This window comes from Jaculus jaculus, chromosome 6 (assembly GCF_020740685.1).
Source record: "Jaculus jaculus isolate mJacJac1 chromosome 6, mJacJac1.mat.Y.cur, whole genome shotgun sequence".
Lineage (NCBI taxonomy): Eukaryota > Metazoa > Chordata > Mammalia > Rodentia > Dipodidae > Jaculus > Jaculus jaculus.
In genome coordinates, this window is record NC_059107.1 from 105,676,808 (window position 1) to 105,693,968 (window position 17,161).

Consider the following 17,161-nt stretch of genomic DNA (forward strand, 5'->3'; position numbering starts at 1 on the left):
CTCAAAGATACATGCCACAGTTATGAGCAAAACATAAGAACTGGAAAGGGCTAGAATTCTAGGACCTGTCAGAGCTTATAATCAGCAGCCTAGAAACCAACCTTCAGCCCATATATTATGAATGGGAAGCCAGCCACACACTGCTCAGAGGCTGAAAGTACAAGTTAAAAATCCTACGACCAGGGCTGGAGAGGTGGCTTAGCAGTTAAAGCACTTGCCTGCAAAACCTAAGGACTCATGTTCAACTCTCCAAGTCCCAAATAAGCCACATGCACAGTGACACCAGCACACAAGGTCACACATGTACACAAGGGGGGTACATATGTCTGGAGTTCCACTGCAGTAGCTGGAGGCCTTGGTGTTCTGGTGTACTAATTCTCTGTCTGTCTGTCTGTCTGTCTCTCTCTCTCTCTCTCTTTCTCTCTCTCTCTCTCTCTCTCTCTCTCACACACACACACACACACACACACACACACACACAGAGAGAGAGAGAGAGAGAGGCCAGTCCATTGAGCTTGCCTCAAAACAAAAATTAAAAACACTACTACCAGATGAAGCTAATGGTCACAAATCCTGATGCTAACATCTCTATCACCCCAGGTTCCTCCACTCAACTCTGTCTGCATTTATTACTGTTACTATAATACGGCCACACTGTGGGTGCCAAAGTCTCTTGCTATTCACACTGCCCTAAATCCTCCAACCTTTTTGAATCCACATGGCTCATTCTCTCCTTTTCTTCCTGGCCTTGCTCAAGAGTCAATTAAGCAGAAAAATCTCACTCATCTACTACTTTACGGAGCACCAGATCCCACATATGCACAGAGGGAGAGAGAGAAAAACCATCTATTTCTATTTTTAACTTTTCTCTATTTTTTTCAAAGCACTTATTTTATTTACTTCCCCACTAGAATACAAATACCATAGTAACAGCAAAGAATTTTGTCTATTTTACAAATTGTACTATCCTCAGCTCCTACAATAGTGCCTGGAACAAAAAAAAATGTACTAAAATATTTATGTAACAATCTTATTTAGAATATTATTGAATCTGATGGCACTATAACAAACAAGAGCACTCAGTCTCAGCCCTCGTGAAGATCATGCCTATGTAAAGAAAAAGAACAGCTTACAGAACTTGCCGAATTCAGAGCTTCACTCTGTCACAGTCTGCAACAGTTGAGGTTTGACGATGTAGCCACAGATGAGGGAAGAAGAACATCAGCGGTGAGGCTGAGAAAAGAGCACTCTGAAGGCTGCAGTGCTGACTTGCCTTTTGCCGTCTTGGATCTTGAAAGGCTTTGTGGGCTTTGTAAAGCCTCATTCAGATGAGTGGTCACAAATGAGGAGGCAGCCATGAGGACTGCTCACAGGCTTGTGTTATTCTAAGGGGCATGTTTCAATTCTTCTCTGTATGAGGGATAGCATTTACATTTTAAATAAGTTATCACGATAGCAATTTGGCCAATGTGCATATATTTACACATGTACATAACCACATGAACAGTTTAACAGTGGGCACAGCAACTGACAACTGGAAATGTCGGAGGGAGGGGGTTATGTAACTTGACCTTATTAAGCTGCGATGGATGGTTATTTTCTCAGAGAATAGAGGACAGCATCTACAGCCTTATTAGAATTGAGGTGGTGTTGTGTCGGCAAGCAAGTCAGGAAACAAAGCTCCATCCATAAGCACTCGAATGGGAATAAATATCCTATTTTGTATTGTCCGCCAGACCCTGCTTGACTGAACTTGAAGGAAGTGAAAGGTACTGAAGCTTTAAATATGGTCCTAGAGACTAATTGAGAGAGAGGGTGAGGGTGAGGGTGAAGGCTGTTTTGAATGTGAAGTGGGCTGATCATGCAATTTACTCTGTAGAAGCCCTATTTCATTGCTGTTGATGGACAATGCTGTCTGACAGCAGAGAAGCCAATCATGTAGACTTTGCCCCTGCCTTGAGAGCGAGGGACTCATACTCAAGACCAGAAGGAATACTGGCTTATTTTCAGTTAGGAAATATAGTTAAATACTGGTGAAGAAAGGAGAAGAGACAGGATTTGCAAATAATTTCAATGCAAGTTTATTTTGTCCCAATTAGGCTTCAGCACTCGGGACCCATTAAAGGCCTTGTCTTAGGCTTTAGAAGGAAGAGCAAGCTGTATTTGTTTATTACACAGGTATATTGACATAGAGCACACTGGATTCTTATAGCAATGTTATATTATTTAGATGTCTTTTTGAATATTTTATTTTTATGTATTTATTCATTTGACAGAGGAAGAGAGAAAGAGAGAGAGAATGGGTGTGCTATGGCCTCCAACCACTGCAAATGAACTCCAGACACGTGCACTCCCTTGTGCATCTGGTTAAAGTGAATCCTGGGGAATTGAACCTGGGTCTTTGGGCTTTGCAGGAAAATGCTTTAACCGCTAAGTCATCCCTCCAACCCATTAGATATTATTTTTAAAGAGTCAGTAGACATGATCTCTGGCAAGTAGAAGTCAAATAAAATATCTTCTGTTCTAAGACACTGTTATAGCATACTGGACTGGAAATATTTTTTTAAAATTACATAAAAGAAAGTCCACTATTAGCTCCTTCCTCTTCAGTTTTCCAGTTTTGACTTCCCTAACTTCATAATAACATGTTTCGTTGCTATTTTGGTATGAGAGTAGAGAATCTTATTTCCATAAATTATGATTTTCTGAATTACCAAACAAGACTTTTTGTTTTGAAAATTAATAAACTCTGTTATATGTAAAATGATTTCAACTACTCTGTTTAGATGTAAAATTTGGGTTTGTAGGCATCCTTGTAATGTTTTGTCATTGAATGGGGCATGCATTGGTTATCACAACACTGAGGCACTCTGGAGTCACCAGCCTTCTTACCTAACAGCCGCATTCAGCACCCCTAATTCCCTTCTCCTCATAATAACATCATATGTTGGGAGAGAAAGTATCTTTCTTTTTCTTTCAAACTCCAAAGCAAAAAACAGAAAAAGGCATGCAGCACAGTCTTGCACACACAATGTTTCAGCAGCTCTGCACTCATAGAGCAGAATGTGCTTCCTCGCAGCACTGTCTTTTCAGGTAGCTGAGTTAGAAAACACAATAAGGACAAAAGCCTCACTAGGTTCTGTTGAGTGGATGTCACATCTCTGCATCTCTGTATGATTCTCAAGCCAGTAATCCATCAAGGTTCATGGAAAAGAAATAAATAGTGTTGGTCAGTTCATCAGTGAACAAATGTACCAACATACTTCTCTGGGTCGAGGTGTCATTACTGCACAGCCTGGACATCATGTTCAATTGGTGTTTTACCCTGTTCAGAACGAAGATCATCTTTGTAAGAAGCTACCAGAAAATATTATACCTTGCCATCTCCTAAACTTCCAAGCACAGGCACCCTTCCCTTCCTAAGCAAGGGTTGACCTACTAGATATTGTACTACTACTTCTTTTTTTTTTTTTTTTCCAAGGTAGGGTTTCACTCTAGCCCAGGCTGACCTGGAATATTCACTATGTAGTTCTCAGAGTGGCCTCAAACTCTCAGCAATCCTCCTACCTCTGCCTCCTGAGTGCTGGGATTAAAGACATGCACCACCACGCCCAGCAAGATATTGTACTTCTGAGAATATGATGAAATCTAAATCAAAAGTAGGCTAATCTAAAAGTTTTCCTTCACCTAAAGTAGGATGGCAGAACTGGCAAATACAATAATAACGTAACATCTTACAAAGGGTCTCTTTCATGGAAGTGAATAGACAGGGACATAGCCTCACAACGTAGCTTGTTTTGAAAGCTCAGGAGGAAAGCCTGCTGTTCTTGTAAATTGCCCAAATTAAATTGAGGCTCTGGACAAATGTTTGTTGAAGCAAATTAAAATCAATGACTTTCCCTAAGGCTTAAGTCACATAAATCATCACCACAATGAATCTGTTCAGTCTGGATTCTTGAATGGAGGATGAATCGAACTTCTGACAGACTCAGTGCAGTGCAGCCAGGAGGACGTTTTGTCCTGGCAGGACTCACACTGTAAGAGGATGCCAGAGGGTACCAATGGTCCAATGCTAAACTCCACACAGCACTTAGCACCTTCCAGAGGCCTCAGTAGGAGGATCTCTTTCTCATCAGGTAGCTTTTTGGACAAAATTCTTTTCCTCATTCAATATATGTCCTCTTCACTTACCAAAGAGACTTGATTTCATAGTGAAACTGACTAAATGCATTCTAAAATGCTCCAAGATTTAAAATCAGAATACCTTTATAATATAGCATGTAAAATAGCTATATTAAAATATTAAGATCAATCAAAAATCATTTAGGAAGTAACACAATCAAAAGAAATATGTGAACTCATATGGAAAGTCAAGTGCTGTTGTGATAAATCAATGAAGAGTTTTTCAAATGATTCTTGATATAAGGACACCTGAAGAACTCCATTTATTCAACAACTGTTTATTGAAAGCAACTACTGTGTTCAGTACAATTTTGCTTAATAAATATTCCTTGGATGGCTATTTCTTAACCTCTAATCAAAGCTAAGGACACATACTTACTACTACATGTATGTAGTCTGACGTTTCAGCTAAACATCATAATCTGCTGGTGTAATCAAGCCCAGTGGAGTGCAAAGGCTGGTGAATCTCATTGAATAGCTTTCTCTTAAACTACTGTTGCAAACACACTTCAGCAGGAGGCTGCCTGTCCAGACCACAGCTCTACTGAGAAATGTGGGATGAAGGATTCTAGGTGGTCCTTAATTGATGTCAGACAAACAGAGTAAACATTTTATTTTCACACATAGAAATGCAACTCCATCCTTGTTTCAGTAGAAACAATCCTGCCTGATATATGAGCAGGCTGCAGGGATGCCAATGAACAGAATCTTTGTGTTCTTTTTTTTTTTTTTTCTCAAATGTGAATGTGTTTTCAACTGCTCAAATGCCTTTTACATAGGAAAAGACATAGGTGGTTTTTAACCAGAAAAAAAATTTTAAGGAGTGTATTTGTCAACTGCCCACAGCATTGATTATAGTGCCTTAAGATAATAAATTTTAAGGAGCCTTGCATCTTGTTGCTGCCCCATCAAGATGAGTTAGGATGCAAATGGTCCTCAGGCTTGCACTCACAGGTGCAGTATGGCAGCATGGAATATTAGTGAGGCCTGTTTCCCATTGCCATAACGTGGAAGAACATCTAATGACACACACAGGAGGACAAGTGTAACATGTGTATCATGAAATAATAAACAGCTATCCTTCCTCCCAAACAAGACATACTGATGTGAGAACATCCCGTTACCCTCCCCCCCACACACACACAGCAAAACATTGACAATTGTATATGACTTTGACAAATATCCATCACTTTCCAGCAATTTGAGAAATCACTTCTAGCTGACAAGAAATATAAAAATATGTGCTCCCCACAATATAACTCCTTTCCAAAACCCTCAGCACCACCGCTGCCAACACCTTCCTCATCCAGAAGGACTCTTTGCTGCCTTCCTTGTATAAGGCAGGGCCAGAGGCAGGGAGGCAGAAACCATACACAACCTGTGTTAGGAGAGGGAAGTATGAAGTTGACATTTCTTTGCCTACCCACAGAACAGGAATAGTTAGAGTAGCATCTGGCAGGCATCTAATCTTCTGAAGCAAATATATAGAAGTGTCCCAGATAGGATGTCAAAAAACATATTGGCCTCATAGCCTATTAAAAAGTGGATAAGAGAGATGCAGAGGAAAGATACCAATTATCTAGGCTGGAGTGTGCCCAAGTCGGAGCGACCAGCATGCCTTAGACGCGCTGTCACCCTCAGTCCTTGAATGATTTTAGTAATTGAGAATCATCCCTCGTTCATCCATCCTACCTCCAAAGCGGCACTCCTCGCAGCTCAGTCTATATTAGCAATCTGCCGAGACATTAATTGAATATTGACCGAAAGAAATGTCTGCTACCTGTAAAATCAGTACTGCTCTCCAACTGAAACTCAGTTCTAAAATGGAGATACACCAAGTAAGAAATTCCATCTCACCACAGATTATATTCTAACTGGTAGTACATAGAAGATAAAGCATTCTATTTAAAAATAAGGACTAAAAAAAAATCAAGACAACTACAGTGTAATGAAAAAAACTCTAGACTTGCAGGAAGGAGTTTCAGCTTTCAATGAGGTTCCATGGTATGATGTTTAGCACTCTGAACTCTGAAGGAGTTTCAGCTTTCTATTTATGCTTTGTTCTTCCAACCTCTGGCTATGACTATGAGCACTTTACTCATTTACTCTATTCAACTATTAATTTATGTGTCTAATCTGAGATAAGCACTGTATCAGTTTACATCAGTCTCTAATTTTTCATTTGTTCAAAGGGCAATGTTTATATCTATTCTAACCCAAGCTATTGTGCACATTAAATGGAATTGTTTACATGGTAATGCTTACCAAACAATGAAGAAACACTATGTAATTATAAAGCAGTTATTATCAAAAACATCCCAATAGCTGAATTCTGCACTTGATTGTCACAGATGAGGGAGGTAGATATTTCTATGTATATGACATGTAAATTATGCACAATAATAAGTATACTACATATGAAGTTTAACAAATAAAATATAATTTTTTGAACAGAAATAGAATGATTAGGTTATGGAAATAGTGCCCATTTTTAAGTCTCTAGACTCAAGGATGTAACTCAGTTGTTAGGGTACTTGCCTAGCATGAACAAGGCCTTGGGTTTGATTCCCAACCCCACATAAACTGGGTCCGGGGTGTATGCCTTTAACCCCAGAGCATGGGAGATAAAGGCAAGAGGATCAGGACTTCAAGGTTATTCTCTGATACATAACGAGTTCAAAGCCATCATGGACATACGATGAACTATGAAGAAGAAAGAAAAGAGAAAGAGAAAGAGGAGAGGAAGGAAGGGAGGGAAAGAAAAGAAAAGAACAACAGTACATGGAGTTAACAGTGGTTTGCCATTTAGTGGACAGTAAACTAACAGCTGTACTAGAACAAGGTGCTTCGTGCTCTATTACAGAGCCACATTGTCTGAGTTCTGTGACAACTTTACAGCATGTAGCTGTTATCGAGGAAAAGCTACTCAATCACTGTGCCCCAGTTTCTTCCCTCATAAGATATGGTCAATTGTAGTATTTACTTTCTGGAATTGTAGGGATTAAATAAACTAGCATATTCAAAGTAAGTTTTACATGGACGATTGTAAGTCTACCTCAGGATGAACTATTTACAAGGCAGACTTTACTCTCTTTTCTACTTAGGAACATTATCAAATGCAGTGATATTTGTAAATCAATTCAGTGAATATTACTATAAGTATGTATTTTACATAAACAATACAAGACTACTTCATGTTACCTTCCCAATAATCAAAGTGATCCACTGGCTGTTAAAATCCTAAGCTAACACCTACTATCAACCTTTTCTAAAAAGTACCTTACATGAATTCTTCAGTTCAATTAATTCCTTCTCCCATCTGCCCGTTCCACTAGCACAAGCATACATTATATCACCTTCATTTTCTGACCTTCCTTTCTTCTTTCTTTTTATAACAAAGTTCCTTAAAAGTGTTGTCTGTTTAAACTATGTTTGCTTCTCTCTCCAAGCTATTCAAATTGGTTTGTAGTCCCTGGTAGTCCCAAGCACCTCCTGTCAAAGTGGTCAGTGGGGCTGGAGATATGGCTCAGTGATTAAGGCACTTGTGTGAAAAGCCTAAAGACCAGGTTCAAATCCCCAGTACCCATGTAAAGCCAGATGCACGAAGAAATCCATGCATCTGCAGTTTGTTTGAGTTTGTTTGTACCAGCTGGAGGCCCTGGCCCACCCATTTTCTCTTTCTTGTCTCTCTCTCTCTCTCTCTTTCTCTCCTTGCAAATAAATAAGTAAAATATGTTTTAAAACATTTTTTAAGTCACCAATGTGGCTGGATAGATGGCTTAGCAGTTAAGGTGTTTGTTTGCAAAGCCTAAGAACCCGTGTTTGACTCTTCAGATCCCACATAAGCCAGACAACAAGGTGACACAAGCACACAAGGTCACACATGCACACAGGATGACACACACCGCTGAAGTTCTCTTACAGTGGCTAAGGCCCTGGCACACCAGTTCTTTCTCTCTTGCTCTCACTCTCACTTTAGCTCTTGCCCTTGCTCTCTTGCATTAAAAAAGCCAGTCTATTGGGATTGTTTCAAAAAAGAACCCAAAAAACAAACAAACAAACAAAAATCAGTCACCAATGATCTTACCATTGCCTAAGCACATGTCACTTCCCAGGGCTCATCCTACTCCTCTGTTCAGCAGACGCTCCTTAAACCACTTTCTTCTTTTGAAACAGGAAGTGATATCCAGAACACTGCTCCTTCAATGCTACATCACTTCTCAGCCTTCTTTGTTGATTCATTCTTATTTTCCTGACCTAGATTCCTCAGATATCTAGTCTATCTGTCTGCTCTCTCTCTCTCTCTCATATCAAATTAATTATAGTATTTGTTTGCAGACATGAGAGACTATAGAAGCAATACAATAGGAAAAATCTAGAGTATATTGTATTGTCATGTCTTGTTAATTATGGAGATTAAAACAATACTATAAGTCAGAAGCATGACTTTTCATGAATTTTTGTAAACTTGGAGATTACTTATCACAGGGAGTGATTCCAAGAAAGCAAAGAAGGTTACTTGATTTCAGTGACAAAAACTAGAGTCAGGAACAGGGCTCTATAGGAACTCCCCATAGAGTTTCTTGTTTCCAGCAAGTTGGGACCTTTGTTGTCTATTTCCGGCCTTACACTGTAACAAACTAGTGTAAGGACGCTTCAGAGTCCTGTCTGTGAACTGAGATCACCAAGATGGAAGACTGGGGATGCTACTTACTAACAAGTGGAAAAAGACAGACTTTGATTCAGCCAAGATGTTTGTTTCATATGTTTTTAACCTTCTGTCCTTTTCACATTAGATCACTGAAACACTAGATTGCTGTGGATACCGTAAGCGCTAGTCACTTGGAAATGAAGTAATGTGTTCCTCTGGATCTTATTTTTCCCAATTTGGGACCTTTGAAAGGCACTGTGAATTTGAATTTGCTATTTTGATGTGCTATTATTGATGGACGTTTGACCACTCAGAATTTGCTATTGATGTGCATGATAGAGAACTGACCTTTCAGAACTGGTCTCTTGCCAGCCAAGGTTGTCTGGTGTGATGGTGTAATCTGCCATAGGAAGGTAAAATATTTCATTAGTCCATTCTGTTGACAGAGTCACACTGTGCAATTTAATTTCAGTGAGTCATTAAATGGAGCCTATTATCAGAGGTTTCAAAAACAATTTGCATTTCGATGCCTAAATAGAAATGCTTTCACACCACTGATTACGTTTTTCCTATTGTTTGATAGGTTCTAATGACTACTTTAGTGTTGTCAGAATTGTTGTTTTTTCTTAGTAATATAATGGACATTATCTTGCTTAGCTTCAGTTGAAATTGCCTTACCAAGTTGATATGACTTTCTTGTTAATATTATGGCCAATAATATTTTGGTTATTATTTTGATTAATGAATAAAATTTTTATGTAGTTTTATTTTCTGCTATTCCTTTAAAATTAGCTAAAGGTAGAAACATCTTCAAATTCAAATTCATCTTTTCAGATCACTTTTATCTCCTTAAATTTACATTTAACTCCGATTATTTAGCTTTATTTAGCAGTAATTAAAAAAAAAATCTCAACTAAGAAAAATTGGTGAAACAAGCAAAGGTGCTGTTTTCCTGATGAGCCAGATACCAGCACAAGGGAGAAGGAGAACAACACAGAGAAAAAATTTAAAAAAATTTTAAAAACTCCTACCAAATCAGAGAGCCAGAGCTTCAGAGGCCCCCAACACCTCATCACTGAAGCAGACCAAAAATGAACCCAACATGGCTCAGGAAATTTTTGCGGAAGAGGGGGCAGAAAGAATGTCAGAGCCACATGCTGGGTCATGATATGCAGAGACATTTATCTTACCCATAACTGTGGGCTAACTCCACAATGCACAACCCATATACTTCAACAAGGAGGGGCCAATGGGGAGGGGATAGGTCATGGATGAGCCTAGTAATGGTACCAAAGTGACTGTATTTGCTGAATACAAAACTAATTAATAAAAAAAAAAATTTTAAAGAGTGAGTATAGCGATAAGGATAGGCAGAGCAAGGCAAGGAAAGGGAAGAAAAGAAATAAAAGTTTGAAAGAAAAAAGGAAGAGTAATATATTGAGGAAAACGAAAAGTACACTATTGGTCAAGAACCACACATGTGCCATCTTGGAATAAGCTAATACTGAATCTCCAATAAATGCCAATGCCTGCATCCTATTTCCAAATTCATCACTAATAAAAGTTACACACACTTAAAAAAAATCTCAAAATTATTATGTCCTGCATAACTCTTGATTATTTCTCTCATGCCTGCCAGAACCACCATCTTCCTAATTTCAGTAAAGGGAAGTCCATTCAGAATTACTTTTCCACATAGCCCTCTTCCTCTCAAACTCTACCCTCAGGTCATCATGGAGTAAGTACCTCTTTCTTGGAATTTAGCCGCTGTCCATCCAGACATCATGGTATCCATCACTATGTAACCCAAAGCAACCTTTGCTTCTTATTTAATGTTTTTCTCTCTTCCCCATATGGTTTAATCCCACAGAAGGTTAAGGCTCATGTAGTAAGCCCTTTCCACTAATAGTCAAGCCCCAAGGCCTTTACCAAGGCTGCAGGGGCCCTCCCTGGTGGAGGTCACTGACTCTGTGACCTCATCCATCATCCACCCTACTTACCCAACCTTATTTTCTTCTACCTATGCATGATTCCTCCTTTGCTCCCAACATACATCCTTCCACAGATGCATGAAATTAGAGACTTAAATGCTTAAAAGGTATATGTCCCCGAGCTGTGAACAGTGCCTAGTGATTTCATATATTCACAAGAATGGACTGACTAAATGAACAATGAATTTCAACCCCTATTGCTTCATAATAATAGTACCTACACAGTGAGGGTCCAGCTCAATGCCTACAATGTGCTAAACCTTCACGGACACTGTGAAAACAGGCAGTATTCTCCCTATTATGTAAATGAGAAAGGTGGAGCTCAGAAGGTTATGCCTCATGCCCCAGATCAAACACTGGAAAGTAGAAACTAGGGTTCTCACTAGGGTCAATGCTCCTTACATCAGGCCTCACTGAACGCGTCATACTCACTAAAAGCACACAGTCACTTGTATTCCCTACACCGGCTGGTGTTCTTACATGTCAGAAGTGTCCTTCCTTTTGAGTCTACTGCAAATCAGTTCTCTTAACAATTCCCATGGCTGACACCCTACTGATCCATATAAATTATTCTTGGTGTGAGTATCTTCATTCTCCGGAATGAAGCTCTTAAATCTATGAAGTACCACAACTCCAACTACAGCTGATTTTCCAGCATTCTAATCTTTAAGTGTGTGTTAGTGTAATCTGCTCAAGCACACACTTCAGGACATTAGCTTAAGTTATCTCATTTAAATATCTTTCGGCTTCATATATTTATCACCAAGACTATCCTTAAGAGGTAAATGACATGTCTATTAAGCTAAAATGCAGATGTAAAAGAACACAAAGAACTTGAGCACAAAAGCTACATGGCTCATTGTTGTCATTCAGAAATTCCTTGCTCTTATCATTTTTTGATACCATAGTACCTGTTGACAATAAGTACCATATCCTCTTTGTTTTCCATGCCTTTATCCTCCCAGCTTTCTTCCTGTTTTCCTAGGGACTTCTCTCTTATCTCAACTTTAAATGTTGGTTTAGGACTGGATCATCTTCTCATTTCATGGCTGTTTATCCTGAACAAATTCATGTCTCTGTATCTCTAGCAAAGAGATTATAGTATCATGGGCTTAACAGCTATGAGAACACAAGGTTATTTCACAATTCAGTTAAGTCAAAAAACAAATTAAAAAGTGCTTATCACTATGCTTAACACCAGATTTCTAACTTGGATGCTCTGCAATACAGTGACAGATGACCTAAGTGGGTTCACTTGCATGTGTGTGCTTATGTATGCATTTAAGCTAGAAGTCAATGCCAGATGACTTTAACCAGTCTCTACCTTATTTGTTGAATCACTGTTTCTCAATGAACCCATAACTCACCTATTTGGCTAGTCTAGTTAGCCAGCTTGTCCCAGGAGTCCTCCTGTCTCCACCTGCCAAGCACAGGGGTTCCAGGCACACCCCCAAACATGCTGGCATCTAGGTAGGTGCTGGGAATCTGAACTCAAGTCCTCACACTGGCACATCAAGTGCTTTACCCTCTGAGCCATCTGCCCCAACCCCTACAGAGGACTTTTTTTGAAATCTTCTGTGATTTGATATACATCAACATGAAAAATGTGAAATTTTTCAATCTTCTGTGCTGTGTTTCTCTGCTGCTTTGTAAACATGGCAGTCTCTTCCACATACAGTCATGTGCAAGTCACACATTTAACAGAAACAGTCGTGGTGACTGAACAGCAGCACACTACGTGCCTTCCCACCCTGCCCGACATGGAGTTGTTTTCAAACCAGCCACTATTTTGCCAGCTTCTTTAGGCTGCATGATGTCACAAATAAGTGATGCATTTTTAGCCTCAATTTTCTGCCATTGCCATGGTATAGGTAATCCTTTCCCCACTATTTGTCATTCTACTACTATTATGTGATTTTTTTTTTAAGAGTGAGGATTGTAGTTCTTAAATTCAGATTTGAGAATTTTAACACTTGAAAGTTTAATCTTTCAGGGTTATAATTTGGGAATTTTTAGATTTTAGAAATTTTCAACACTCAAATATTTTGATCTTTCAGGATTTCAACACTTGGGATAATAGTATTCAGGATGGTATCTTTCAGAACCATAAGCAATGCTAGATCCCCTCGTGCCTAGGTTAGCACCCAGCTCATAATGTTTACTCACGTGGAAGCAATGAGGATACCACAACTGAATACATCTCAGTGTACATCTATAACTCCATCTGCACAGGACTTCCAAAATAGGCAAAGCAATAGGTGCAGATGGTGTTTGATGAGGGCATGGAAGACAAATAATGGACATTATGAGTAGGGGGTAGTTTTAAAAGTTCTAAAAATATATTATGCTGGTGGTTGTAAAACTCTAGCGATATACAACAACTGATAAATAGTGTGTTTTAAATTTGTAAATTATGTGGTATATTAGTCATATCCCAATAATGCTGGTCCCACCCCTCAAAAACTACATTTGATTAATATGTTGAAGGATTTTGAGATTTTTTTCCTTTTTAGTTTATCAGTAAGTTATTTATAATCCCATACATTACTTGCTATAGGTTTTAATGATCTACAAAAATTATGGGGACTGGAGAGATGGTTCCATGGTTGAGGCACTTTCCTGCAAAGCCTAACAACCATAATTCAATTCCCCAGTACCACCCACACAAAGCCAGATAAACAAAGTGACACATGCATCTGGAATTCATTTGAAGGGCTAGAGGCCCTGGCATTTCTCTTTCTCTCTCTCTGTCTCTCTCTCTCTCTCTGTCTCTCTCTCTCTCTCCTTGCAAATAAATAAAAATGTATTTAAAATTAATATGGGATGATGGTAATAAGAAAATCAAGACAGGATTGTTAGGGCTAGAGAGATTGCTTAGTGGTTAAGGTGCTTGCCTGCAAAACTTAAGGACTAATGTTTGATCTCTCTCCAGATCCCATGCAAACCACATGCACAAAGGTGATGCAAGCACAAGATCATAATTGTGCTCTAGGTGACACAAGCATCTGGAATTAGAGTGCAGTGTTGCAGTGGCCGAGACCCTGGCATACCAATTCTCTCTCTCTCTCTCTCTCTCTCTCTCTCTCTCTCTCTCTTTCTCAAAAAAGAAAAAAAATGATTGTTTGGGCTGGAGAGATGGTTTAGTGGTTAAGGTGCTTACCTGCAAAGCCTAAGGCCCATGTTCAACTCTCCAGGTCCCATGTAAGCCAAATGCACAAGGTGACACAGTGCACAAGGTCGCACATGCACATACGGTGACACACACGTCTGGAGTTCAGTTTCAGTGGCTGGAGGCCCTAGTGTGCCAATTCTCTCTCTCTCATTAAAAAAGTTACAAAAAGTTGTTAAGAAAGAAAGAAAGAAAGAAAGAAAGAAAGAAAGAAAGGAAGGAAGGAAGGAAGGAAGGAAGGAAGGAAGGAAGGAAGAAAGAAAGAAAGAAAGAAAGAAAGAAAGAAAGAAAGAAAGAAAGAAAGAAAGAAAGAAAGAAAGGATTGTTTTACACTTACATATCATGCAAAGCATTGAAGATAACCCAAGAGTTTTATCCTTACCTTACCTTAAAGGGTACAGTTTCAACCTTTCCCTTAAAGATTTTGAAAACTCCTGATTGAGGGAAAACAGTGAAGATCATTGAACACCTCATCAACAATCTCCCATCCTTTGTTACCCCTTTCCATTCCAGATAGTGCTTCAGCAAACAGCTATATGCAGGTGTCACCTACAGTGGCTGACCACCACTGTCTACTAGAGTTTCTTTTGCAGCCACATATGATATTGCAGAATTGCTCAACCATGCCTGCAAACTTACAGCAGGCAGGAGTTATACTTGGCATAAATTTGAGTTCTGTAACTGATAACACATAAATACTCCACTCTTCTGGGTCTCCAGTGTATTGTACACCACTCTTCAATGATTGCACAGTAAAACTGAGGCACAGTTACACACAGCCATAAACAAATGAAATAATGTACCTTAGACAGCTTTTACTCTCTTTCTCATTCTCTTTTCCAAGCACTCTAGTCCCATGGCCACATCCTTAAATACACTACAAGAGTGAGGGCTCTGACGGGCTCTACCTTGGGGAAAGAAGAGCTAGGTCCCAGAACTTTCCATAGTCTGTTTCTCTATTCATATGACCTTGTCAGGAGGAACCCAGTATCCTGAACTGGAAACATGACAATTAAATAAGTCAGCCATGTGTTCTGCTTAGGTCTGCATACTTGTCAAGCTAATTCATTCATTCTCTCATAAACTATTAGCCATTAACTATACTCTATGCTAGTTTCTAGGTTCTAAAAATATAGCAGTGAGCATAAAATATATACAGTACAAAGGTTATTTTCCCAATAAAACAAAATAATCAGTAAGAAAATATGTAATGTGCCAGATAATGATATTTTCTATAAAAAATCCATAAGGGGTAGGATATGTATCTGTGGATAAAAACGTGCTTGTCAAAAACAAAGACCTGAGTTTGGGTAGCCAGCACACACATGAAAGCTATGGCTGCCCACACCAATAATCTTAGAACTGGGAAGGCAAAGATAGACTGATACCTGAAACTTGCTGGCTGGCTAGTCTAGCTGAATTAGTGACTCCGGGTTCAGGGAAATACACTATCTCACCAATACATACAAGCACACACCACACACACACCTTTGCAAAAATAGGGTTAAGTAACAAGAAAGAATCCTTGAAAGGGTGATATTTCAGCAAAGACTTAGAAGAAGTAATTCATGACAGTATGGGGTGGGGTGGGGCATCGAGTCAGACAAAGGGAACTGCAAGGTCAGAGCCCACTGGAGCTTGCCATAGCTGGGGAAGGGAAAGCCTGCAGGCCTTACTGGGGATAAACACGAACAGAGAGCGCAGGAAGGAGACAAAGTGGCTCTTACAGGCCAAGGTATGAAAGTCAAATCCAGTTTTGAAAACAAAAGGAAGGAGTTGGGATATTTGAAAAGAAGCATGTCATAATTAGGTTTACATTTCTACAAGGTCCTTCTTGTTGCCATATGTCAAAAGCCACTGTTGGAAGAGCAAAACCTGAAGCAGCGGTAACCATGGGAAACAGTGGAGACAGACGGAAAGAAGAAGAAACATGTAAATGAATAAACCAAGAAAATAAAAACTGAACATGTCACTACTGCTCGTGTGGTTCTCACATAAACATTGGGACAAAAAGCTGTTCTCTTCTAAACAAGAGAATTTTTAATGACTTTAAAATAAAAATATAAATCTGTATATATTGGGGTGTTAAAAGGTTTCATTCTACTTACTAAGAAAAATGAAGTCTTATTTTTAAGCATCTACTTTAAGAGAAGATCTTACATCAGTCCACTCAGAGTCACAATCAACAGTAAATCAGAGATTGATCATGTTTAATTTGTACAAATTGGAGGGGCAGGAGAGAGTGATAAAATTCTAAATTCAGTCTTCTAAAGACTAAAAAAAATTAAAGTAGCCAGGCATGGTGGTGCATACCTTTAATCCTAGCACTCAAGAGGCAGAGAGAGGAGGACCACCACGGGTTCAAGGGCAGCCTGAGATTAAGTAGTGAATTCCAGGTCAGTCTGGGCTAGAGTGAAACCCTACCTCAAAAAAAAAAAAAAAGAAAGAAAGAAACTTAATAAACAAATGTTTAAAAACTCAAGCAATAAGCGAGAATAAGTGAAAAGAATTAGGAACTCTTCCTTAAAGGTACACTTGTCCACTCCTTTCATTTAAGGCCTCAATATTAGAAACAACTTGAGGATTTAGCTAAAGCTACTTGTTTCAGATTCACAGAGTTTAGTGGTAGGGATATGTGTTATACTTGCAGTTGGGGTGATGGCTCAGCAAGTAAGAGTCCTTGCAGCAAAAACATGACAGTTTAATGGGCTCTGAGTTTGATCCCCAGGACCCATGGACAAAATCTGGGCAGGAGCACAGCCACCTGTAGCCCCGGGGCCTGCAGGGGCAGAGATAGCAGAACCACTGCGGCAAAATGGTCAGTCAGTCTGATGTACAATAGACAATATATGTATATATGTAGTTTTCAATTTCAGAAGAAAAAAGTAAGGTCAGAGAGTATACACACAGAGTGAGTAGGCCAGAGCTTCTGGTTAGTTCCCAACTGCCCAGCTTCCTGACCCAGTACCCCAGCTGCTGGTATGGGGCCAGCCGGAACCCTACGAGTGTGCTGTGGAAGCAGGCCTTTTGCTCTAGCATCCCGATTGACCAGCCCCTGGGTCCCAAACTCCCTGTTCCCCTGAGCCAGAGGGTACACAGGCCACTGTGGGAGCTGGCCTTTTGTCTCCAGCTCCTCAAGCCCAATTTCCCTGTGCTGAAAAGTGTGCA

At 39.5% G+C, this 17,161-nt stretch overlaps 1 protein-coding gene across 4 annotated transcripts in view; it reads right to left on the reverse strand.

Annotated features, from left to right (window-relative positions):
- Tafa2 (TAFA chemokine like family member 2) overlaps positions 1-17,161 on the reverse strand; it is a 517,412-nt gene that overhangs the window by 282,325 nt on the left and 217,926 nt on the right. The window contains exon 1 of one of the 4 annotated variants that reach the window (XM_045151650.1): positions 1,134-1,149. The exons of the other annotated variants lie outside the window; for them this stretch is intronic. The gene's annotated coding sequence lies outside the window, so the exon portion shown is untranslated. Of the gene's footprint in view, positions 1-1,133; positions 1,150-17,161 lie in introns of those variants that run through there. 4 annotated transcript variants of the gene reach the window in all.